At 55.1% G+C, this 26,446-nt stretch overlaps 1 protein-coding gene across 2 annotated transcripts in view; it reads left to right on the forward strand.

The window, feature by feature from the left end:
- Window positions 1–26,446, forward strand: part of TANGO6 (transport and golgi organization 6 homolog) — a 215,913-nt gene that overhangs the window by 102,333 nt on the left and 87,134 nt on the right. The gene's annotated exons all lie outside the window — the stretch shown is intronic.

Here is a 26,446-nt window from a genome sequence, read left to right on the forward strand (position 1 = left end):
CAGGGTTTGGTGGCAGGGGTCAAATTCTTTCGTGCTGCGTCCCCCCCCCCCCCCCACCACCGTCAAAGCCACGGGAGGAGCGGAGAGCTTCGTAATGAGTGCTGGCACCTGTAAGCCGGCCGTAATGAGCCGAGAGAGGCGGCCGGAACACTCCCACTCCCTCCTACGGCCCTTTCCTCGGTGCCCCCCCCCCCCCTTCCCCTCCAAATCCCTCGTCCTCAAATGCCATGCGAGAGTCGCTGCCAGAACTTCTCAATCTCACTGGGAAGCGAGACCACGGACAGCCCCGATACCCCCCCCATCACTGCCCCCCTCCCCCCCCATCCAATATCCAATCCCGAATCAAATAAATTTCACTATCGCACTCACATGGGCTCCCTGCTACATACCTCTCCCCTCTCATCTCACTCCACTCCCCTCCACGCACTCTCCTAACTCTCCCCTCTCATCTCACTCCAATCCCCTCCACGCACTCTCCTACCTCTCCCCTCTCATCTCACTCTGCTCCCCTCCACGCACTCTCCTACTTCTCCCCTCTCATCTCACTCCACTCCCCTCCACGCACTTACCTACCTCTCCCCTCTCATCTCACTCCACTCCCCTCCACACACTCTCCTACCTCTTCCCTCTCATCTCATTCCACTCCCCTCCACGCACTCTCCTACCTCTCCCCTCTCATCTCACTCCATGCACTCACCCACCTCTCCCTTCTCATCTCCTCTGCCCTCCACGCACTTTCTGCTCCAACAAGTGAGGCTCTCTGCTCGAAGCCCCAATCAACGCACACAGAGGGAGGTGGCTCAAATCCCCTCCGCCACCTCGTTCGTCTTGCGTAAACCCGGCTCCCTTCTCCCGTCCGCCTGCGCTCTTGACTTCCTGCACCAGCTCAAGCCAGGGTGAAGCTAAAGCACACGCCCGCTGACTGCACAATGCGGCTGGAGACGCGTTCGCACGTCGACGCCCCCCAAAATAAATCATCCAACTGCGCCGTGCATCCCGCTCGCTGGGGCCGTACGGGGGTGGGCACGTGAAAAGGTCGGGTGCGCAAAATGACAATTACGCCGCGCATAGATACTCCGGCGGGTGCGGGCGGTTAATTGGTTCGGGGCGGACAGGTGACTGTCAGATTTGCGGCGTTGTAAGCGCAAACGTTTAGAGAAACGAGCCGGCGCAGCTGAGAAGCCGAGCCTGGTTTTTGATGTCGAGGTTTGAGGCACCCATAATGACAAACGGGATTCTCCAGTGCCGCGGACCGAGGGTGGGGGCCGAGTGGGCGCGTGTCTTCTGGACGCAGGTCAACTCTCTCCTTGTCTTTTCGGCTCCTCACCCGACTTCAAGTGAACTTAAATAATTATTTTATTTTAACAGTTAAGGCCCAGGTGGCATTGCGTGCGCGAATCGAACGACGTCCATTCTTCACGCGCGGGGCACCTTTGATGCCGTGCACCGGTAGCCCGAGAATCGGAACGGATCGACGCGCCATCCAGTTTTCACGCCTCTAACGACGCGACTCCCCCTGCCCGCCCCCCCCCCCCCCCCCTGCCCGCCCCCGCGTGCGGGCGCTACAGCGCCACGCTCGACAGAGCGCCGGTAGCGCTCTCGCCAAAGCCGACAGCGCGAGCCGTCAAACAATCGCGTTGTTTTGGGGGGCGGTTGGGGGCGGCAGTTTTGGTTATTGTCGCCGACTCGCCCCGTCGCTCGCTCGCACGCCGTGTCGCTTGCTCGCACGCCATGCCATCCCCCGTGCCATCCCTCCTGCCATCCCCCGTGCCAAAGCGCCGCTCGCTCCACAATGGCCGCTCCCGTACGAGCGCTGCGCGTGTGCGGTGCCGAGTCCGGCCTTTGTGTAAGTTCACACACGCACGCGAGTGCTCCTTCCAATCTCCGGGGTGTGCGGGCGGGCGGGTGGGTCGGTGTGTGGGGGGCAGAGAGACACGGTTACTCAATGCCCTCCTTGTTGCAGGCACAGGTCACCTTTCTCCTGCCTCTCGGGTCCCGCGCGGAGCGACGGAGCGACGGAGCGCGCTCACAGACGGTGGGGGGGACACCCCTCAAGTGTTTGTTTTAGGGTGGCCGCCTCGTTTGGACAGTGCCATCTCGGACGCAGCGCCCCCTTCACCGGTCCCCTCCACGCCGTGCGGGTCGCTGCCGCACCCTCCGCCAGCCCGCCAGATCTCCAAAGAACATCGGGAAAGAGAAAGCGTAGAATAAATAAACCTCTTCTCTTCGCTTCCAGGCCACACGGCCGCCCCCCCCCCCCCCCCTTCCGCGGTGCAGCGGCCGGCGGCTGGCGGTCCGTGAGCGGCGTCGCAGGAATACGAATTTTCCCTCCGTGCGCAGGATGCAACGCACGCGGTGTGCAAGCGGCGTCGCTTTGTTATCTGTCCGTGTCCCACTGGCAACCGCACCCGCCTGCCGCGGTCGTGCATGCTAAGACGTGTACACGCGTTGCATGATAATGCGCAGTAGTAGTAGTGGGTAGGGCTTTTCGCGACCAATATTATCCATAGCAGTGGCTTTTTGGGTTAGATCGCGTGAATGTGTCGTTAAACCCGCCACCACCCGACACAGCCAATTAGTGAGGTTTGAGTCGACCTAGGGGAGGAGGCCCAGGACCGGTTCAGATAATCGTCACCGGTGTTGGCCGTGAGCGGGAATCGAACTTGTGTCGCCAGGTTTGTAGCGCAGCGCGCTAACCGCTACACTACCGCTCCCCACGTGCGCACACACTCCGACACATATGCCCGGCCGCCTTAGCCTCCCAAGTGATTATGTTTTTACACACCACACCGAGTTCTAATTTAATGCTTAAAATGATGATGTTGTGGATTTACTCTCCACACCGGTGTTGCTGTACTGGTAACAAATTGGCATGTTTTGTTTTCGTGACAAACTTGACTTATTGGCTGTGTCGGGTGGTGGCGGGTTTAACGACACTTTTATATTCATGGGATCTAATCCAAACACCTCTATTGTAGATTTTTTTTTTTATCATACGGAATCATTTAAATTTTTATGGTTTAGTTTATTTTTTACCCTTAAAAAGCCACGCTGAACCTTGGGACTCTTTTTCCAGGAGGGTCCTGCCAAGTTTTTTTGCAGTAGGGGGCGGCAATGCTGCTGCTGCACAATGCCAAGTTGAGTAATTCGCAGGCAATCCGTCAGCATCGGGGACAAAGGTTCCTCTTTTTCTTCTTCTTCACCAGAGGGTGCACGCCACACCCCCTGGGGGTGCGAGATGCCCTTTCTGGGGGGTAGCGAGACACGGCCAGATTGTTTTAGAAGGTAAATCTTCCAAAACACAAATTAATAACGGGCATGTTAAGTAACAACTTACTTTGTTTCATCAAACCCTTTGTGTTTATTAATATTATACATTTGTGTAATGATTGAGAACCAAATGGGTGCAAGGCTGCAGCAAAGGTTAACAACTACTGCTTGGAGGACGTTTGGCCCGGTACCAGTTGCGTTGTTGCGGCCTTTTAGCGACGGGAGGGAAAGCGTAGGAAGCCGGAGGAAACCCCCACGAAGAACAGCGGTGGAGAGAGAGAGAGAGAGCGAGAACGTACAAACCTCCACGCGGAGAAGGCGCCCGAGTCGGGAACTGAACCCAGGCCCTTCTTGCTGCGAGGCGCCAGCGTCGCCGCCGCCACGCTGGCAGCACCCTGCCGCACGAATGCCGAGCGGAGTACGCGGTGCGACCGGGCATTGCCGGTTTTGTAGTTTTCCTGACGGCTTTAGGTCGAATGTACGGACTGACACGATGTGAGCCGTACATTCGAAACGATGTCGAATGTACGGACTGACACGATGTTTCCCCGGCTTGGCAATAGACGGCTGCTTGGCCGCCGCCTTCACACACACGCAGCTTTGTGTGTGCGCGCGTGTGTACACGTGTACACATACGCGGCTTTGGGTGTGCGTGTGTACACGTGTACACACACGCGGCTTTGTGTGTGCGTGCGTGTGTACACGTGTACACATATGCGGCTTTGTGTGTGCATGCGTGTGTACATATGTACACACGCGGCTTTGTGTGTGCGTGCGTGTGTACACGTGTACACACACGCGGCTTTGTGTGTGAGTGCGTGTGTACACGTGTACACACGCGGCTTTGTGTGTGCGTGCGTGTGTACACGTGTACACACACGCGGCTTTGTGTGTGCGTGCGTGTGTACACGTGTACACACGCGGCTTTGTGTGTGCGTGCGTGTGTACACGTGTACACACACGCGGCTTTGTGTGTGCGTGCGTGTGTACATATGTACACACGCGGCTTTGTGTGTGCGTGCGTGTGTACACGTGTACACACACGCGGCTTTGTGTGTGAGTGCGTGTGTACACGTGTACACACGCGGCTTTGTGTGTGCGTGCGTGTGTACACGTGTACACACACGCGGCTTTGTGTGTGTGTGCCTGTGTACACGTATACACACACGCACGCACATAGTGTAGCGGTTAACGCTGTGCTGCGCTCACGGCCAACACCAGTGACATTATTTGAACCGGTCCTGGGCCTCCCCTAGGTCGACTCAGCATCAAATGAGTACTTGGTGCGGTGTGTAAACATCGCCACTGGGGAGACAAAGGCGGCGCTGGCCACCCAACCCCCTCGTGTGCCGTGTCGGCCTTCACAGGTGCTCGCTAACAGCACTTGCCCCACCATTCTGTTAAGGCTATACGGGGGATCTTTGTCTTTGTGTGTGTGCGCGTGCAGCAGACTCAATTAAAATGCTGCCCTGGCCTTGCGATAATCGGAACGTGTAATTAAGTGCGCGCGTCTAACGCGAGGAGCGGATTATTAAACGTCCCGCGCTGGTCACCCTTCGCTCAACGCCGCTATAATTACCCTGTCCGTCCAAGCGGTAATTCATTCTTGCTGGGAAATCGCCTCGTACACGGGGTGGGTGGGGGGGATGCTTTAATTTCAGTCGGGTTCACGTCCCGCGATCAGAAACCCAGAAACATTTGACGTGACGTAAAAAAATAAACCGGGCAAAACACTTCCCCGCCACCGGCACGCCACATCCAGCATGCCTTGGCCACGGCCCGTGGCGTGCAGCGGTCGGCGCACGCTGGAATTGCAATCCGGAGGTCAGCCCGGTTCGATGTCGTCTCCCGGGAGCGGTCAAAACAATGGCACGAGCGTCTGACCCCTGACCCCTGACCCCCCCCCGTCCTCCATCCGCCCGTGTCCACCGAGCAGCTAGCCGATCGGGAGGTCGTGCGCGGATGGGGTAAAGTGTGGGGACCCCCCCCCCCCAACCCACCTGTACCGAGATGCCTCGACTCGCGTGGCCAGACTTACCCTACCCCTTCAGCCAGCAGTGGCGGTAGCCAGCAATTGCAGGGCTGCCCCTTATCTTTCTACCTTCCCCCGGTCCCGAACCTGCGGTGTCTATACAGCAGACTGCTGGGGGGGGGGGGTGCCATGAGCACAATCTGCAGGTTCTCACGACGGCCATGACGATGATTGATGATGATGACGATGGCGGCGGCGTCGACGATGGTGACGGTGATGATAACAACGATGATGACGGCGATGATGACGACAGCGATGGCGACAATGGCGGTGACAATGATAACAACGATGACGATGACGACAGCGATGACGACGACGACAGCGATGACGATGATAACAACGATGACGACAGCGATGACGACGACGACGGCGATGACGATGACGACAGCGATGACGGTGATGATAACAACGATGACGACGACGATGGCGATGACGATGATAACAATGATGACGACAGCGATGACGACGACGACAGCGATGACGATGACGACAGCGATGACGGTGATGATAACAACGATGACGACGACGATGGCGGTGACGATGACGATGATAACAACGATGACGATGACGACAGCGATGACGACGACGACGACAGCGATGACGACGACGATGACGACAGTGATGACGGTGATGATAACAACGATGACGACGACGATGACGATGATAACAATGATGACGACGACAATGACGACGACGATGACGACGACGGTGACGACGGCGTTTTGACAGTTGCGCTCGTCCTCGCTTCGCGTGAGCGGCGTGGAGGCGAGCGGTCCCCGCGGTTCACACGGCCCCCCCCCCCAAAGCTTGCAACCCCCCCCGGCCCCCCCTGCACCCCCACCCCTGACCCCCCCCACCCCTGGCCTCGCGCGGTTCCAGATGTGCACCCCTGCCAATGGTTTCTCGTTGATCTCCGACCCGTGGCATTAGGGGTAATTTATTTTAGTAACTGCTGCCCACACTTAAAAAGGCTTTTCGGCAACTGAGGGTAAATAATTAAAAGTGACTTTTATGCGACCAAGGTTTTTTTTCCCTTCCTTTTTAACTTTTCTTTAAAGTACTCTGTTAGCCTTCGCAGTGACCAATGCCAGACTCAAAGCGTTTGAGTGCTGCCCAATCAACCAACGGAGGGACTGTGACGAGGGTGGACCGGTGCAGTGAGCATCCGCTCGCTCGCGCGTCGTCCCAGCTGTGTCCCCCCCCCACCCCCCACAACGATGACTCTTGGCGCCGCGGTGGCTAAGAGATGTTAACTACATCGCCTAGTATGCAAGGGGTCGTGGATTCGATCACGACCTTGAGGCCTGTTGTATATTTTGGAGTTTGCATGTGTCTCTCTCATCATGATCACGGTGGCTATCAGATGTTAACTCCCTCACCTGGTATGCAGGAGGTCGTGGATCTGATCCCGACCCTGACGCCTGCTGCTGTATATTTGTTATTTGCGTGTCTCTGTCTTCATCATCACGGTGGCTACCAGATGTTAACTCCCTCACCTGGTATGCAGGAGGTCGTGGATCTGATCCCGACCCTGACGCCTGCTGCTGTATATTTGTTATTTGCGTGTCTCTGTCTTCATCATCACGGTGGCTACCAGATGTTAGCTACCTCGCCTGGTATGAAGGAGGTCGTGGATCTGATCCCGACCCTGACGCCTACTGCTGCATATTTGTAATTTGCGTGCTCTTATTCTCTCTCTTCCCGTGGCCGTGTGGATTTTTCTCCGGGGGCCTCCGGTTTTCCCCCTCCACGTTTAGAATCGGCATCACGCGTTTAGAGTGTTTGGCTGCTGCTATAAATCTCCGCACGATGACGACGATGATGAGAAGCCACTTCATTGAGCTCTTATCACTCGTTGCCAGGTCGCTTCTGAAAAAGAGCCACGTAGCTCCTTCAGCAAACTTGTTCGCAATAATAATGATTAAATTATTACAGCTTATTATGGAGCGCCTTTCATAACATCTCAGGTTGCTTTTACATCAGTGACTAATGTGGGGGTGCGAGGCGGATGGGGTGGCGGGGGTAAGAAATGGCCGAGTTAAAACCAGGCCTTCCGGGGAGCGTTCCGCTCCATCCACCAAAGTTACCCCACCAATTTTGATGCCAGGAATTAATTGAGCTCAGCGTCTTCCACTGCACGCTCGCTCGCTCACTCGCTCGTTCACGCGCTCACTCCTCCGCTCACCCGCCCGCCCGCCCGCTCGCTCTGTATTTGGCTCCGCGGCGGCCCGACTCTAAGGGGCAGCAATTGGCAAACGCGTGGGGCTCCACCGAGTGGATGTTTGAGTCGATGGTTGTCGCGATCGACGGGGGGAGGAGGGCAACGGAGCGGCAGCGCCCCTGCGGGCGCCCACGCTACGGACACGCACGCACGCTGCAGACACGCACGCTGCAGACACGCACGCTGCAGACATTCACGCACACTGTAGACACGCACGCTGCAGACACGCACGCTGCAGACACGCACGCTGCAGACATTCGCGCACGCTGTAGACACGCACGCTGCAGACACGCACGCTGCAGACACGCACGCTGCAGACACGCACGCTGCAGACACACGCACGCTGCAGACACGCACGCTGCAGACATTCGCGCACGCTGTAGACACGCACGCTGCAGACACGCACGCTGCAGACACGCACGCTGCAGACACGCACGCTGCAGACACGCACGCTGCAGACACGCACGCTGCAGACACGCACGCTGCAGACACATGCACGCTGCAGACACACGCACGCTGCAGACACACACGCACGCTGCAGACACGCACGCTGCAGACACGCACGCTGCAGACACGCACGCTGCAGACACGCACGCTGCAGACACGCACGCTGCAGACACACACGCACGCTGCAGACACACACGCACGCTGCAGACACACACGCACGCTGCAGACACACACGCACGCTGCAGACACACACGCACGCTGCAGACACACGCATGCTGTAGACACGCATGCTGTAGACACGCACGCTGTAGACACACACGCACGCTGTAGACACACGCACGCTGTAGACACACACGCACGCTGTAGACACACACGCACACCGCAGCCACACACGCTACAGACATGCACGCACACTTCACATGCGCAGGCTACAGACTCGCACGCCAGTGCAGGACAGGAAAAGGAGCAAGGAGCCGGGGCGTCGGTGTCCTCGGGAGGGAAAGCCTGAAGCGTGGCCAGGTCATCATGTTTTGCATTACCCCGATGAACATTTGACTCGCGCCCGTCGGCGTAATGTCGCGAGACCGTGGACACTTTAGCGTCGTTCGGGACAGCTCGCCCGGCGTCGGCGGCGCATCGCCCCGCGTGCTTTTGGGGAACGGCACGCGGACGGTGACGCCGCGGATGGAACCTGACCCCACCCCGAGAGAGACGCGTTCGGTCGGTCGGTGGGGGGGGGACCACGCCGCTCCGCTTCCCACGCGAGCGCCGGGACGCCTTGTGGCAGTGCGGGTGGACAAGCTTAGTGCGGGTGGACAAGTGCAGTGCGGGTGGACAAGCGCAGTGCGCCAAAACCACTCCGCGCGACCGTCAGCAGCAGCAGCAGCAGCAACGCCGTGTGTGCGTGCGTGGATAATGTATTATTTATTATGGGACAAGAGTTTGTACCTTAGGATCTCTGGTGTCAGGTCAGAGGTTTTACCTTAATATCTCCAATTTCAGAACGGTGTTATTACCTCTAGGTATATTGTGTCAGATCAGAGGTTTTACCTATATATCTATAGTATCAGGTCAGAGATTTTACTTCTAGATCGCTTGTGTCAGGTGAGAGGTTTTACCTCTAGATCTCCAGTGTCAGATCAGAGGTTTTACTTCTAGATCTCCACAGTGTCAGATCAGAGGTTTTACCTCTAGATCCCCACAGTGTCAGGTCAGAGGTTTTACCTCTCGATCTCCAGTGTCAGGTCAGAGGTTTTACCTCTAGATCTCCACAGTGCCAGATCAGAGGTTTTACCTCTAGATCTCCACACTCAGGTACCTCTCGATCTCCAGTGTCAGGTCAGAGGTTTTACCTCTAGATCTCCACAGTGCCAGATCAGAGGTTTTACCTCTAGATCTCCACAGTGGCAGGTCAGAGGTTTTACCTCTAGATCTCCACAGTGCCAGGTCAGAGGTTTTACCTCTAGATCTCCACAGTGCCAGGTCAGAGGTTTTACCTCTAGATCTCCACTGCCAGGACAGAGGTTTTACTTCTAGATCTCCACAGTGCCAGATCAGAGGTTTTACCTCTAGATCTCCAGTGTTAGGTCAGAGGTTTTACCTCTAGATCTCCACAGTGCCAGGTCAGAGATTTTACCTCTAGATCTCCACTGCCAGGACAGAGGTTTTACTTCTAGATCTCCACAGTGCCAGATCAGAGGTTTTACCTCTAGATCTCCAGTGTTAGGTCAGAGGTTTTACCTCTAGATCTCCACAGTGCCAGGTCAGAGGTTTTACCTCTAGATCTCCACTGCCAGGACAGAGGTTTTACTTCTAGATCTCCACAGTGCCAGATCAGAGGTTTTACCTCTAGATCTCCACAGTGCCAGGTCAGAGGTTTTACCTCTATATCTCCACAGTGCCAGGTCAGAGGTTTTACCTCTAGATCTCCACAGTGCCAGGTCAGAGGTTTTACGTCTAGAACTCCACAGTGTCAGGTCTTTACTTTACTGCTATGAAGAAGGGCCATTGCCCCCACTCCGTTTATCGGTGATGGGAGGGGGGGGTTGAAGCGAATGGGCGGCTCGCTGAGACCTGCGAAGCGAGTTCTCCTTGCGAGCGTCCGAATTAAGCCGGCTGTAAGAGTTCCAGTCCAGAACGGCTCTGCGGTCGCGGCCCCCACCCAGCCGGCCGCCACGGGAACCGCGCCGGAGTTTGCGGAGCACGGCCGGCTCGAGCCTGCGGCAGGAGCGGTTTCGGAGCGGTTTCGCCCCGCCGCGAAGGGGCCCGCAGAATGACGCCCGCGTGGTTCCGTTTTGCCTCGTGACGCGACGCAGATGGAGCGCCGTCAGAATAAAAAAAAATGTAAGGCAGAGATGCACGCTTGGAATTACGTTGAGAGACAGAAAGAGGCGTGGAGGTTCGTGACATCGTCCGAACATCGTCCTCCGAACTGGGCCTGGGGCAGGGCGCATCACGGGCAGCTGATTCCTGACCTCTGGCCACCTGCGGGCCAAGAATCACGACAGAGAGGCGGCCACTGGGGTGGAATCGCACCCGACAGGACGCGCCCGTCGCCCTCCCAGGCGGGGAGACGGAGCGGAACAGTTCGGCGCTCACGTGACGGACGGGGAGGGTTTGGTCGCATCGTAGGGCGGTTGCAGCGGCAGCAGCGGCAGCAGCTTGGGGGGGGGGGGGGGTCGGGGGAAGCCTTTAACCAGCAGTGGATTGATCACGGCTGCTGCTGACGATGATGATAAATGCAACGAGGTTGTATTTATTTTTTTACCCCCCACCCCCTCTCTCTCCCTCTTGCCTGTCCACACCAAGCCCCGGCCCCTGCACTCAATGTGCCTAACCGCGGACGACACGCAGAACCATCATCTGATTTCCCGCGTTGGACACATCTGGATCGCGGGTGTAACCTGCGTTACCTGGGGGTCTCGCCTGACCGCACTTCAACTCAATTCGCTCACCACCACCCCCACCGCCACCCCCTCTGCCAACATCCCCACCACCACCACCACCCCCCCACCACCCCCCACCACCCCCCCCCACCACCCCCGCGGCCACCGTGCGTGCGAAACGTCTCCCTCGGCGTTCGAGGCGTTCCGACGCCGCAAATCGAGCGGCGACCTCGGGCGGTTGCCGCCTCCGCAGCACCCCCTCCCTCCCTCCCTGTGTTGCCTCGCGCGCCGCGCAGGGGGCAAGTGTGCAAAGCGAGCGAGTACCCTGGCCAGGACTGGATCAGCACCGCACTCGGGTTGCCTTCATTCTGCCCGGTGCTGATTTTTTACACGCCACACTCGGGGGTCACGTTCACGGCTGAGTCGACCTCGTGGAGGCCCAGGAACGATTCGGTGAATCGCTGCTCGTGTCGGTTTACCTTGGCCGGGAGTGCCAACGCTCGTGGCCGGGTCCGCGGTGCGACGCGCGAATGACTGCGCCACCGTTCCCCTGCGTGTGCGCAGGCAAAGGTCCCCTGTGTAGCCCATTGGGGCGAGTGCTGTTTGCGAGCACCTACGAAGGCCGGCCCGGTACACGACCGGCACCACGCCCAGCCGCCTTTGTCTCCCCAGTGGCGATGTTCACACACCTCACCGGGTAGTCAGTTGAGGCCGATGACCGGCTCAGATAATCGCCACCGGTGTTGGCCGTGAGCGGGAATCGAACTCGGGTCACCGGGCTCGTAGCGTGGCGTAGCGCTAACCGCTACACCACCGCTCCTCACGCACACACACACACAGAGACACACACACAGAAACGGACACATGCGTATACAAATTCACGCACACTCCCACGCGGTGCCTGCAGTAGATCGACGTAGGTCATGCGGCGTCTCTCAGCTGTGGTCAGACAGCATCGGGGGGCCCCCAAGTCAGGTCACGGTGCCCCATGCCCCCCCCCCTCGCGATCAACGCCTCCTCCTCAATGCGCCCCTTTGTTGCCTCTCTACAACGCCATCACCGGCAAAGCCACCATCACAACCGCGCCTTACAGTTCAAACACCGCGCTGCGGTAATTAGGGCACGGGGGCCCGACGCCGGGTCGTCTATGGCCCCCTAACCCCTAACCCCACAGGACTTTGACGAGGGGGGGGCGGCGGCTTGGGGGAAGTTGGGGGGTGAGGAGTGCGCTAGCGATGGGAGCGTGGGCGCTTGGCAGAAGTCTCCTTGTGGACGCCCGGCCACCGGCACTCGTCGTCGTGCGAGCACACGCAAAAGACCTTTCCGTAAATCATAGGATTAAGCAAATGACTTGGTCGATGGTGGTGGTGATGCTGCTGCTTTGGCAGCGGTGCGCAAGCACAGTTAACAACAACTGCACGCGTACGTTATCAATAACACGGTGACCTTAAAAATCAATGATTTTATTTTTTAAACATACAAAGGTGACATCCTGGGCAATGGCCAACTTGACATCCTGTGCTCTTAAGGAAGGGCCATTGCCCTTAAGGAAGGGCCATTGCCCGAAACGTCGGCAATTATTTTTTTACGGAAAATTATTTCAGGATAATTTTTTATATTTAATGATTCTTTTATTATTTTTACATTTTTTTGTGACGTTGAGCGTTTCGTCAATTGGGCACAGCTCTTGAGGCTCCAACCGCGGCTTGGCCTCCCGAGATCGGGCGCTCTCCTGGAGTCCTCGGGTCACAGGCCGCACGCGCGGAAGAGCGCCAGCGCGGCCAAGTCTACCGTCGTGCCGCGCTGCGCTCCCACGCCGTCAGCGGCCTTGAGCTACGGCCACGGTGTAGCCCGCGTTCCACGCCGCTTGGGAGAAGGCCTTCACCCGGCAATGGATTTTCGGGCCGTAATTATTTTTTGAAGCGTTCTTTGAGACCAAACGCCTTGGTAAAACAACCGTTGCCCGATGCGAGTTGCTTTTGCGATGACACGCGTACGGGTTAGAGAGATGGACTCTTAACCACGCACGATCCTCCACTCCCTTCTGGGATCGTGCTGCTGCTGTCACCATCCTAGAATCGCACCACCCAGATCTGTAAGAATTCTGCTGCTGCTGCTGTTGTAGCGAACAAAGTGGAGCGACGCAGACATCCAGAATAATCAACACCTCCTCACTCGAGACCCAACACCTCTTGGCTGTGAGATTCCTCCTCCTCTTAATTCTCGCAGGCACCACTGCTGGTGGTGGAACCATAAAATCGCATCATCAGAACATCAACAGCAGGACGATTAAAGACACGAGCAACAGGAGCGCGATTGTGGCCATGCAACTCAGACTATGGCCCACACAGTAAGCAATAGATAACTCATAGAGAGAGATCCATAGAGATACATAGAGACACGTAGAGATCCATAGACACACATAGAGATACGTGGCCACGCAACCCAGACTATGGAGCATATCGTAAACCACTGTACTCTGCGCTCCTGCAACGGAGGAGCAGGAGGAACAGCGACACGACACGAACTCTCTTGTCTCAACGTCTCTCTCTCTCTGCTGAAGCCCTCTCGTCCTGGCCGGCAGTGGCAGCAGGAGACCTCCGCATTGGCATGATCGAGCTGCCGTCACGAGGGAGAATGGAAATGGAATCGTTCAAGGTTCACTCTTCGCCATTTGAGCACCAGGCCTCGTCGAGACGGATGCGAGGGATTGCCTGGCAGGGCAGCGTAAGCAGCCGGGCAGGTGCGTGCTTTAGATATGATTCGTCAGGAGAGGTTTGCTGGCGCTGGGTAGGACACGTGTGCGTGTGTGTGTGTGTGTGTTGAACTTTTTTCGCACCGCACGTAGCCAACCGTGTTAATCGGAGGTGTGGGGGAAGGACAACAAACTATGGGTCTCTGTCTGAATCTATGGGTCTCTGTGTGTGTCTATGGGTCTGGGTCTATGGGTCTGTGTGTGAGTCTATGGGTCTCTGTGTGAGTCTATAGGTTTCTGTGTGAGTCTATGGGTCTCTGTGTGAGTCTATGGGTCTCTGTGTGAGTCTATGGGTCTCTGTGTGAGTCTATGGGTCTCTGTGTGAATCTATGGGTCTCTGTGTGAATCTATGGGTGTGTGTGTGAGTTTGGGTCTCTCTGCGAGTCTATGGGTGTGTGTGCACACCCATAGCTGTGTGAGTCTATGGGTCTCTGTGTGAGTGTTTGGGTCTTTGTGTGAGTCTGTTAATGTATGTATGTCGAACTTCTTTCGCACCATACATAGCCAACCGTGCTAATCGGAGGTGCGGGGGTGCGCACGATTGGCGAGGGCCTCTGAACCGAGATGGGCATTGGAGCGGTCTCCAAACGAGTCCAGCCACCAAGGGGAAGAGACGGCCTCGGAGCAGACGGTGGGGAGACCGTCAGCGCTGGTGGCAGAGGTTGCCGCGTGTCTACTGCAGGGAGGGTAGGAGGTAGTGGGCAGTGAGGTGGTGGAGGTGGTGGAAGTGGTGGAGGTGGTGGTAGTCGAGGTGGTGGAGGTGGTGGTGGTCGAGGTGGTGGAGGTGGTGGTGGTGTTGGTGGTAGTGGAGGCGGTGGTGGAGGTGGTGGTGGTGGTTGTGGTTGTTAGCGCGGTTGCTTGGCCCGGTGCTGCGGTTGCAAGGCACCACCCCAGGTACCTTCCGTTCCACGTCGCGAGACGTTCCACTCCCACCCCCCTCCCCCCACCGGGGACAGCTTCCTTCCGTCGCTCGCGAAGCAACCCGGTTATTTTGCGTCCGCGGTTGTTTGCGTTGAGGCCGTGCCAGGAGAAACAAAATTTGCGATTTTGGCACTTGGGCGGTCGGGTGCGGGTGGCGGTGTGGGCGGTGGTATTGCGCTAAATACTTAGACTCAGAAAATTAGTTCCACCGTATTTTTAGACAGCGAGCCCGCCCGCCTTCGGAGGTCCTGGGAAAGCGCGCGCAGGCGCACCGCTTAGCCCCCGACGGTCGCGCTTCGCTCACGTGGTGGAGCGGCGTCGTCGGTGGGGGGGGGAGACGCGTCTCTAGAACTTAGCTTATTGACGGTGAGATGCGATATTAAACGTTTTTTATTTAGTTCCAACAGTCGACACGAATTAAATGCTCGGAGCTTCTTATGAAGTGGGTCACCGTGTGCATCGCCGGAGAAGCGAAGCTCAAATCTTCCCGAGCGAACCGCCCGGTTCCCCCCGGGGCGGGGGGGTGTCTCGCCCTGGGATAAGAATCGCTGAGTCGGCAACGCCGGAAAAGCCTGGGTTCGACTCCGGGGTTTTCTCGGAAGCGCAGAGGGGTTGATGGTCTCTGCTTCGTTGTTGTCGGGGACTGCGCCCCAAGAAACCTCCTCTCCCTCCTCCCCCCCCTCTCCCAGCATCTTCGGTCGACGTACAAGTTTACAGAAGGGGTCGAAGAGAAGGAGAATTAAATATGAGAGGATTAATCATTAATATTGTAGTGCCCGTCTGACACTGCCAGTGAGACTAGGTCGTAAAGAAGAACAAGGCCGTCTCTGGTGTAGGCCAATCAGTTCTAAAGACAACGCCGTAAACGAACCTCACGGCGGTACCCCAGGGTACCATAGTATCCCGGCTGCCGCACGATGTCCGTGATGCAGTAATGTTTAGTCTGTTGATGGTCGGCGATGCGGCAATCGACTCGTCTCTTCTCTACGAGCTGTGCACGACGCACCACCACGGTGCGTGTGAGCGTTCGGGGGTTTCGGCACAAGCGTCCTCGCTGCGTTTCGACATCGCGGAGTGGCACCACCGATTTCGGATTGATTGGTACCCCAGTCGCGGAGTTGAGTAACACCCCTGGACAGAAAATAGTGTCCCAGAAATGCAATATTTTATTGCCTCGGCCAGTTTGTATTATTTGGTACCCCGGGGTATCGCGATAAGGATCATATTATGATCAGAGCCACATGTGTGTTTGCATGTTCAGCACATGTACCATGTGTGGTTACTGCAGTAGTTGGTTGCTTGCAAAAGGTTTATACTTGGTGTTTTACGACACATTTATAAATAACGCGATCTAACCCAAAGACGTTTACTATGAAGTGGTTGAACATCTTAACACGGCGGTTTTATTGACAGAAAGGCTGAAACATATTCTTATTTTTCATACATTGATATTCGCAAAAAAAGTTAAGGTTATGTAACCGCTCCACCCCGAGCTTTAACGGCTCTATTCATGGTTGCTTCGGTAAAGTCACGTAGAAGGGAAATAATAAAATAATAAACATATAACATAATTAAAATTATCACGGCGTTTCGATTGCAACACAAGCAATCATCATCAGGCGCGACAACTACAGCTAAAATTGTATTGCTGGGGTTTTCACACCTGATGATGATTGCTTGTGTTGCAATCGAAACGTCGTGAGAATTTTATTGTTTTATTTTATTATTTCCCTTCTACGTGACTTTACCGAAAGAACCAAGAATATGAATCCCTGCAGTCACGAAAGCCTTACATCGAAATTTGAATGCTCTGATGGTGGCATTGTCTTTGTACTGTTCGTCTTTTAGCGCTGTTCTCCGATGTGACACTGGTGGTGAGACGAGGCCGTAGGGAACAAGGCCATGTCTTACTATCAGAGCCATGTGTTGGTTTGCGTGTTCACACCACATGTATGTATTGTGTGCGTTTAATGCAGTAGTCGATTCCTTGCAAATGGTTTCTATTTGGTGTTTGAACATCTTAACACAACTGTTCTATGGCCAGAAATGTGTAAATCCGGTTCTTATTTTTTCATAATATTATTGTTTGTTGTTATCACCAGAGGCGATGTATGGTTACAGACGTGACCTCCCCTTCCCCCCTTCCACACAACCCCCCAACAAATATGCCGGCGCTTTTCAGCCGACGTTCTTCCTCAATTTCGCTCGCACCTGCCACGCCGTGTGATCGGTAAAGCTGAAGAGTCGGAACGGTGGCCGAGCTGAGGAGATTGAAATGAGTGGTTGCGGAAATGTGCACGCACACAAGGCAAAAGATTCCCCGTACATCGCCTGTTGCGGCAAGTGCTGCTAGCGAGCAGCGCCTATGAAGACCGGCATGGCACACGAGGGGGCGGGTGGCACCACGCCCGACCGCCTTTGTCTTCCCAGTGGTGAAGTTTACACACCGCACCAGGTACTCTTTTGAGGCTGAGTCGACCTAGGGGAGGCCCAGGAACGGTTCAGATACTCGTCACTGGTGGTGGTGGCCCTGAGCGGGAATCGAACTCGGGTCGCCAGGTTCGTAGCGCAGCGCACTAATCGCTGCACCACTACCCTCCACACACGCACACACATGCAGACACAACAACAACCGCCATTCGCCACTAAGTGGCGGTGACGTCACCAAGGGGCCTGTACCAGGCTAAGTGCACGTTAAGGCCACGTGAAGTGTCGAATGCCTGCTGGCAGGAGGTCACGGGACAGACTCAGAGTGAGATGACTGCCCGATGCACCACCTATTCACCCTACTGTGCCAACTTGCTGTGTTTTAGCCACCCGGCGCTCCGCTTGTTGTTGTGAGTGTTGCTCCTCTGTCCTCCGTTGTTAGAGGGCGACTATCAACTGCCCAGTGGCGTCCTTCACGAGCCTCCTCCACATATGCCTATCTTAACACCGCCGGTACCGGTCGTCGGCAAGTCCACACAGCTCCACATCCTCCTGTACCACATCACTACACACACACACAGCCACACACACACACGGCACATTGTAGCCACCACTTTCATGAGCAATCAACGTCGCCATTCATCTCAACGTGTTTTTTTTTATTTAATGAATAAAAATTCTTTTTCCCTGGTTGCGTGGAATCGCCCGCAGTTCCCAATGCCCCCCCCCCCCGCCCACCCTGCCCGTGCCAGCCGCCACCCCCCCCCCCCACATCCAACATCCACTCACCCCCTCTGCACGCCGGATGAGGGGGAGGATGAGGGGAAGGAAGGAGGGTGAGAGGAGGGAAGATGAGAGGGGGGCAGGATGAGAGAGGGAGGATGAGAGAGGGAGAATGAGAGGGGGGCAGGAGGAGAGGGGGAGGATGAGAGAGGGAGAATGAGAGAGGGAGAATGAGAGGGGGGCAGGATGAGAGGGGGCAGGATGAGGGGAGAGGGATGAGGGGGGGCAGGATGAGGGGGGGGGCAGGAGGAGAGGGGGGCAGGAGGAGAGGGGGGCAGGATGGGGGAGGGATGAGGGGGGGGCAGGATGAGGGGGGGGGGGGCAGGAGGAGAGGGCTCTGCTGCCCGGACAGCCCCGACGCTTTGTCGGGAGGAGCGCCGTGTAGAAAATGAACCGGGGAGACGGACAAAAAAATGTGAAAGAGAAGAGAAATAAAGAGAGTCCACACTCCCCTGCCGGGCCGCCAAGGCCCCCAAACACCCGTGTCTCGCACAGTGGCCGCCTGTTTATGGAAATGCCTTGGGGGGGGGGGGGGCGAGGGGGGGGCAGGGGGTAGGGGGGGGGTAGGCTCCTGCCACGATGGAGGCGCCGGCGGGTGTTCGAGCGGACGAGTGGGTGAGCAGGCGTGAACAAATAAACCTTGGCCTTGTCATATGGTGGGATATAGAGGAGGTGGGGGGAGGGATGGGGGGGGGCACTGTACAAGTTACACACGCGCCCCCCCCCCCCCCGCCGCCCCCCAGTGTGAACTCGGCGGATGTCCCGGTCTGCCCACGCGAAACATTTTTCATCGGTTAAAAAGAGCTCCTTGGCTCGTCGGATTCCTCCCGGATGAATGAAGATTCTGATCCTTTGGAGTCGGGGGGGGGGAGGAGGATTTAAGAAACTTTCATCGTCGATTGAACCACCACTGAGAAACGCCGGCATATTTGGTGGAGGGGGGGGAGGTGTGGATGCAATGCGGAGGACACGTCTGTGACCATACATGGGATCGAACTTGTGCCCGCCTGTGTTGCGAGGCGAGTTGTAGCGCTTGGGTTGTGAGATATTATCTCCCTCACCTGCTACGCAGGAGGTTGTGGGTGTCGATCGCAACCTGTATGCTCGGGAGTCTGCGTGTCTCCTTCTCCCCGTGGTCGTGATGGATTTTTCTCCGGAACCTCCGGTTTTTCCCCTCCACATTTAGATTCAACACCACGCGTTTAGAGTTTTTGGCTACTGCTGTAAATGTCCACGTGATGATCAGCCACTTCGTTGAGCGATCGTTTGTGATTGCCAGGTCGCTTCTGAAAATTATCTATATAGCTCATTGGACCTTAGCCAGTAAAATAAAAAATATAGTTTTTATATATGTGAGTCTCTAGGCCTCTGTATAAGTCTGTGGGTCTCTAAGGGAGTCTATGGGTCTCTGTGTATGTCTATGGGTCTCTATGCAAGTGTAGAGTCGTAGGTCTCTTCTCCCTCGTCGAGGCTTTTGTGTGTGTGGGTGGCGTGCGGCGCACACACACTCAGTCGGAGACGAGGTAGTCGCAGGGAGCACCGTCCTTTTATTACTTTTCACGCCACCAACTCCGGCCCCCCACCTCTCTCTCACTCACGACCTCGCTGCCGTACGACCCGGCGCAGACACGACCCTGCCCACGTTGCGCCGACGGCGTCGACCGAGACAGCCAACCGCTGTCCGGCCACGCGACGATCGGGCGAAGGCGGCGACGGCGGTGGTGAGACGAATCCACTCCCAGAACCGGCAGCCCGGGGCTCCCGCTCTCCGCTGCTTTTATTCTCCACCAGGGGCTCCAGGGGCCTCCCTATGAGATCTACCGTGACCCTTGCCCCAGTTCCTCCGCCCTGCCAGCACACACACACACACACCGTGTACATGCTCATGGCGTGTCCGCTAAGTGTCTACCTGCAGTTGCAGCTGCTGTACAGCAGTCAGCGCTGTGTCACTACACAAGTATGTTGGCTTCCGTGCCAGTCTATGAGTCTCTGTGTAAGTCTATGGGTCTCTATGCAAGTCTGCGGGTCTCTATGTAAGTCTGTGGGTCTCTGCGCGAGTCTGTGGGTCTCTGCACGAGTCTGTGGGTCTCTGCGTGAGTCTGTGGGTCTCTGCGCGAGTCTATGGGTCTCTATGCAAGTCTGTGGGTCTGCGCGAGTCTGTGGGTCTCTGCGCGAGTCTGTGGGTCTCTGCGTGAGTCTGTGGGTCTCTGCATGAGTCTGTGAGTCTCTGCGCGAGTCTGTGGGTCTGCGTGAGTCAGTGGGCCTCTGCGCGAGTCAGTGGGTCTCTGCGCGAGTCAGTGGGTCTCTGCGCGAGTTTGTGAGTCTCTGCGCGAGTCTGTGAGTCTCTGCGCGAGTCAGTGGGTCTCTGCGAGTCTATGGGTCTCTGCGCGAGTCTGTGGGTCTCTGCATGAGTCTGTGGGTCTCTGCGCGATTCTGTGGGTCTCTCCTTCGCATGGCTGATGTAGGTGTAGTGTAACAACTTTAATTGCACATTAAGGTGGTTAAACGAGCCAGATTATTGCGGAGTCGGCAGTAGCGGAGTGTGCAGCATCATCGCTTTGACGATGCCTCCTTCACCTCCTCCTCCTGCGTGTTTGTGAATCGGCCGTCGAGTCGTTGGCAACGCCGACGGCGACAACCAAACCGACGACTGCAACGCAGCGCCGTAACACCGTTTCATCACGCCCTGATTTAGCGTCACCGTGAGCGATATCTCTCTCTCGCGCGCGCGTGAGCTTTTACATGAGCCAGATTTTCTTCGTTTTTTATTTATATATATATAGAGAGAGAGAGAAAGTGGCGAAAGAAACCTCGAATAATAAATCTGCGACGGAGACAGCGACAAGACGTTTGAAGCCAGCGTGTGCGATTCGCCTCGCGCCGCGTGAGGCCAACGCCACCCCCCACCACACACACCCCCGGTCAAAGCTTCTGGATTTCATTTCGGGTGCCGGGAGATTGGGGGTGGTGGTGGGGGGGGGCCATGACGCTCGACGTCGCTTCAAGTTCGCTCGCTCGCCGCGTGTTTTGCCCCCCCACCCCCCCAATACGGTCATCGCCGTTGTTTATCTCATCAGCTGTTCTGTAATCCGCGGGTGGTGGCAGCGGGGGTGGTGGTGGTGGCGGCGGGGGTGGTGGTGGTGGTGGTGGAGGGGGTGGTGGTGGTGGTGATGGTGGAGGGGGTGGTGGAGGGGGTGGTGGAGGGGGTGGTGGAGGGGGTGGTGGAGGGGGTGGTGGAGGGGGTGGTGGAGGGGGTGGTGGAGGGGGTGGTGGAGGGGGTGGTGGAGGGGGAGCCAGTGCGGGAGGATTGATGTCCAGAAAGAAACAAGAAAACGCTTTTTGAAATTTGCCGTCCGATTTCAGAGAACCGCGGCCAAAAGTCACCGCCGCCGTGACTCAACGGCGATTAATGAACGACTTGCAGATCGCGTGCCAATCCACTGCTGGATGAAAGCCCCCACCCTACCACCCCACGTCGTGTTCTTTGTACTGCCTTGCCTCTCAATTTAATCAGTTTTACCCAGGTCGCGTCGTCACGAGCGGCCAAGAGTCCGCCGCTCTCTCGCGACGCGGTGCCGATGCCCCCCATTCCTCCTCGTCGCGGTGTCGCGAGACGTCCCGCGGGGAAGCGGATTCCACAGAGCTATCTCCCGCGCGACGGTCTAGGGCTTGCCCGTTGGGGTTTGTTCGACCATACTTCACCGCAGGGGTCTGTGTGGATTGGCGCGAGGCTTGGGCCGGGGACCTGTCCAGATATCGCTCGTCACGTAGCCGGGATCGTGACGGGGGGGGGGGGGCGACACTGGGTCCCAGAATGCAGTGCAGCGTGCGTGCTAAACACCCATGCGTACATAAACTTCATTTGTTTTGGTTCATTGGCTTTTATTTAACCAGACGGGAGCCCTTTAATGTTTGTTTGTATGCTGAACTTCTTTCGCTCCGTATGTAGCCAACCGTGCTAATTGTAGAAATTTGTTTTTAAGCAAGATTTAAAAGTGCATAGCTCCAGTGGCTTCCTAAAAGTAATTATTTAAGTTTCGATTTAAATCTTTCGTGACTGCAGGGATTCATCGTTTTGGTTCTTTTGGTAAAGTCACATAGAAGGGAAATAATAAAATAATAAAAATAAAACATAATAAAATACAATTCTCACGACGTTTCGGCCACAACGCAAGCAGCCGTCCTCAGGTGAAGAACAGGGCTGTCGGAAAGACAGCATCGCTGTCTTTCAAGGTGAGACCCCCCGGTGTGAATGGAAATGATTAACAAAATTGCTGTTTGGCAGGGGGCGGTCCCAAAAATCGAAGCTGTTTGGCTTATGGGTTATAAAATATCACAAACATACAGTGCCACGAACAAGGGCAATTGCCTGAAACGTTATCTATGATATCCATTCCCCGTTTAAGGCCACGTTGTTGTTGACGGATGTCTTGAGATAGAGTTACACTTGCTTCTTGCGCTGGCTGTGTTGCACAGTTAACAACAACAACGCATTCGTCTCGCGCACCGTGTGGCGCTATTCGGACAAATGCAAAGACAAAGATCCCCCGTATATCCTTAACAGACTGTTGGGGCAAGTGCTGTTCGCGAGCACCTACGGACAGCCGGCACGTCACACGAGGGGGTGGGTGGCCGGCACCACGCCCGACCGCCTTTGCCTTTCTGCTGGCGATGTTTACACACCGCACCGGGTACTCAGTTGAGGCCGAGTCAGCCTAGGGGAGGCCCAGGACCGGTCCAGATAATCATCACCGGTGTTGGCCGTGAGCGGGAATCGAACTCGGGTCGCTGGGTTCGTAGCGCGGGGCACCAAGCGCCACATCGCCGCCCCCCACTCGGACAAATACAGGGGCACTGCTTGACACACGCGACGGATGCGTTCCTGGAAAAGCGCGCGTATCTCAAAATCGCGTTACGTCAAAAGCGATTTTCCCATAATAAATAATGGTAATGGGGGGGGGGGGGGTTAAGGGATTTCACTCGCACTCGCTGTACATAATCGCCTCTATTATCCTGGCCTATATCGCTACAATACATGGAGACACAATGTAATACTTTAAATTCAAAGGAAAATCACGTAAACTCTCATATACATCCTTTAAAATCAACATGAAGGAATACAGTTCTTCTTGTTGCCGCACGTGCGTGGAGAAAGAGTGTTGGAGTTGCTGGAGGGAAGCAGGGAGAGAGAGAAAGAGTGTAAAAGAGAGAGAGTGGAGGAGTAAACTTGACAGCGTACGATCACGACGAGAGACACGAGACGAAGGGAAGAGGTGACTGTGTACGCGCGGCGAGATGCCGCACGGTGTAGCACGCTCGTTATCGTACCCCACCAGCTGCTGGCAACGCCATGGGGTCGCGGTGCCAGGCTAGGGGTGGTGTGTACGTCGCGTTGCGTACGGAGTTATTCCAAAAATTGCCTCGCGTGCGTCGACCAAAGGTTCAGATGCAAGGAGCGCGTTGTTCGAAGCTGGCGTTCCACAGAAGCGCGCAAACCGAGGATTGCCTTTGTCTACTTTACGTGACGTGTGGGTCGAGTGGCCTCCATTCTTCATAGCAGATAAATAGAGGGGCCGGTGGAGAGACAGAGTGGAGTTCCTTAAAAAAAACTCAAGTATTTGTTACCGCAGGCTTTGCCTGTAACTTAAGATTTAAAAGGCAATTTTTTGGACCTATTGGATTACTGTGCAATCATTATTTTCATTGCTTGCTTTTATCAAAGTTTTTTTTACTTTATTGGAATTCATAGTATTGTTATTATCAGCTTTCTGTTTCGCTTAGATTTTATCTATACTTGAGAGTGTAGTTGTATTTTTATGTCCAGCGCTTTGAGAAACTTCAAATATGAAAGGCAGTTCATGAAATAGAGGTTATTATTATTACCCTGTGGGGCCTGGATAAGAATCAAATTTTTGCAGATGTTTTCTGATGAACAGTTTTTTTTACGGGGATATGAATAGTTGCCGAATAGTAGCTGTCGAATAACAGACAAACCATTCAATAATCAAGAGTATTCCTACTAAATCAACATGATTTGTAAAAAACACAAATATAAAATAATGCTGAAGCATTGCATTGTGGGACGGATGTGTTCTTCAAGGGAGACCTGGGGGGCGGGCAAGGGGGGGGTGATTGTGCACAGGTGAGAAACCGAAATAAATTAACCAATTTGATGTTTGTACAACACGAGAACAAACAAAATCGCACGTGGCGTGCGCAGGGGCACGTGGGAACACAGCAACAACACGGCACGGAACACGCGACAGAAGCAAACGTCCAGAGGACTACACGCACGCCAACACACGCCAACACACGGCAACACACGACAACACGCCAACACACGCCAACACACGCGCGCGCTCGCACAAAATGTGAATTGCCATCGAGGGACGTTTCATGGCTGGGACGAAGTCGGTCGCGTGCCAAGAGAAACTACCCCCTGGGGTAGCCCGATGTGGCGGCCCTCTTTAGTGTTTACAAGGAGACCGTCGGTTCATCTCTTCGGGGCGATCTCCTCTCTCGTGTGCCTGTAAAAGTCTCTCGTCATTGTACCTTCGCCGCATGGGCGGCAATGATAATTCACGCGGCGGAGGAGGCCATCGCTCTTCCCTAACGACCTGTTGCATCGAGCAGCCCTGAAATGCAATGCAACCGTTTCAGAAATTGAAGACGAAATGAATTAACTTTTGCTGCAACGAAAAAACTCAGGATTGAATTTTTTTGTGTTTCGCGCTCCGGGCCATTATTATTTCACGTTAATCGTTTTCTTCCCCCCCCCCACCACCACCCACCACCACCCACCCACCACCACCACCACCCTCCCCTCTCTTTGCGAAATTCCATGCAAGGGCGTTATTAGCCGCGCGAGGGACGAAGCCGTTTGTGAGATTATTATCGCCAATGTTGCGCACAATGCCACCATTATTACACGGAGCCTCTCAGAAGGTCACGATTTGAAAAGGAATTACTGAAGCTTAAGCGTAACCATTTCTTCGCGTCTCTCGTCCATAATTCATTTAAAACGTAACCCGTCGGCTGGATTTCACGTTTTTTTTATATATACGGGGTTTTAAGTGCCGATATGTCTAGGCGCCGAGGTGTATCGATTGCCCGATCGGACGTCATCGTCCGTTCGCCCCAAATCTACGATGGCCACCCGATTCTCACGCTTGCCCCTCGCGTGAGGCCACGTTCAAGCTCAGCCGGCTCACAGCCAGTGGCTTGTCAAACTCTTGTCGCTTCGTCCGTTGAGTTTTTGTTTTCGTTTTTTAAAGCGGTAAGAGGTACAGTGAGGGAAAAAAGTATTTGATCCCCTGCTGATTTTGTACATTTGCCCCACTGACAAAGAAATGATCAGTCTATAATTTTAATGGTAGGTTTATTTGAACAGTGAGAGACAGAATAACAACAACAAAATCCAGAAAAACGCATGTCAAAAATGTTATAAACTGATTTGTATTTTAATGAGGGAAATAAGTATTTGACCCCTCTGCAAAACATGACTTAGTACTTGGTGGCAAAACCCTTGTTGGCAATCACAGAGGTCAGACGTTTCTTGTAGTTGGCCACCAGGTTTGCACACATCTCAGGAGGGATTTTGTCCCACTCCTCTTTGCAGATCTCCAAGTCATTAAGGTTTCGAGGCTGACGTTTGGCAACTCGAACCTTCAGCTCCCTCCACAGATTTTCTATGGGATTAAGGTCTGGAGACTGGCTAGGCCACTCCAGGACCTTAATGTGCTTCTTCTTGAGCCACTCCTTTGTTGCCTTGGCTGTGTGTTTTGGGTCATTGTCATGCTGGAATACCCATCCACGACCCATTTTCAATGCCCTGGCTGAGGGAAGAAGGTTCTCACTCAATATTTGACGGTACTTGGCCCCATCCATCGTCCGTTTGATGCGGTGAAGTTGTCCTGTCCCCTTAGCAGAAAAACACCGCCAAAGCATAATGTTTTCACCTCCATGTTTGACGGTGGGGATGGTGTTATTGGGGTCATAGGCAGCATTCCTCCTCCTCCAAACACGGCGAGTTGAGTTGATGCCAAAGAGCTCCATTTTGGTCTCATCTGGCCACAACACTTTCACCCAGTTGTCCTCTGAATCATTCAGATGTTCATTGGCAAACTTCAGACGGGCATGTATATGTGCTTTCTTGAGCAGGGGGACCTTGCGGGCGCTGCAGGATTTCAGTCCTTTACGGCGTAGTGTGTTACCAACTGTTTTCTTGGTGACTATGGTCCCAGCTGCCTTGATCATTGACAAGATTCCTCCCGTGTAATTCTGGGCTGATTCCTCACCGTTCTCATGATCATTGCAACTCCACGAGGTGAGATCTTGCATGGAGCCCCAGGCCGAGTGAGATTAACAGTTCTTTGTGTTTCTTCCATTTGCGAATAATCGCACCAACTGTTGTCACCTTCTCACCAAGCTGCTTGGCGATGGTCTTGTAGCTCACTCCAGCCTTGTGTAGGTCTACAATCTTGTCCCTGACATCCTTGGAGAGCTCTTTGGTCTTGGCCATGGTGGAGAGTTTGGAATCTGATTGATTGATTGCTTTTGTGAACAGGTGTCTTTTATACAGGTAACAAGCTGAGATTAGGAGCACTCCCTTTAAGAGTGTGCTCCTAATCTCAGCTCGTTACCTGTAAAAAAGACACCTGGGAGCCAGAAATCTTTCTGATTGAGAGGGGGTCAAATACTTATTT

This window comes from Lethenteron reissneri, chromosome 60, assembly GCF_015708825.2.
Source record: "Lethenteron reissneri isolate LAM-NWPU_2019-01 chromosome 60, ASM1570882v1, whole genome shotgun sequence".
In the NCBI taxonomy this organism is placed as follows: Eukaryota; Metazoa; Chordata; class Hyperoartia; order Petromyzontiformes; family Petromyzontidae; genus Lethenteron; species Lethenteron reissneri.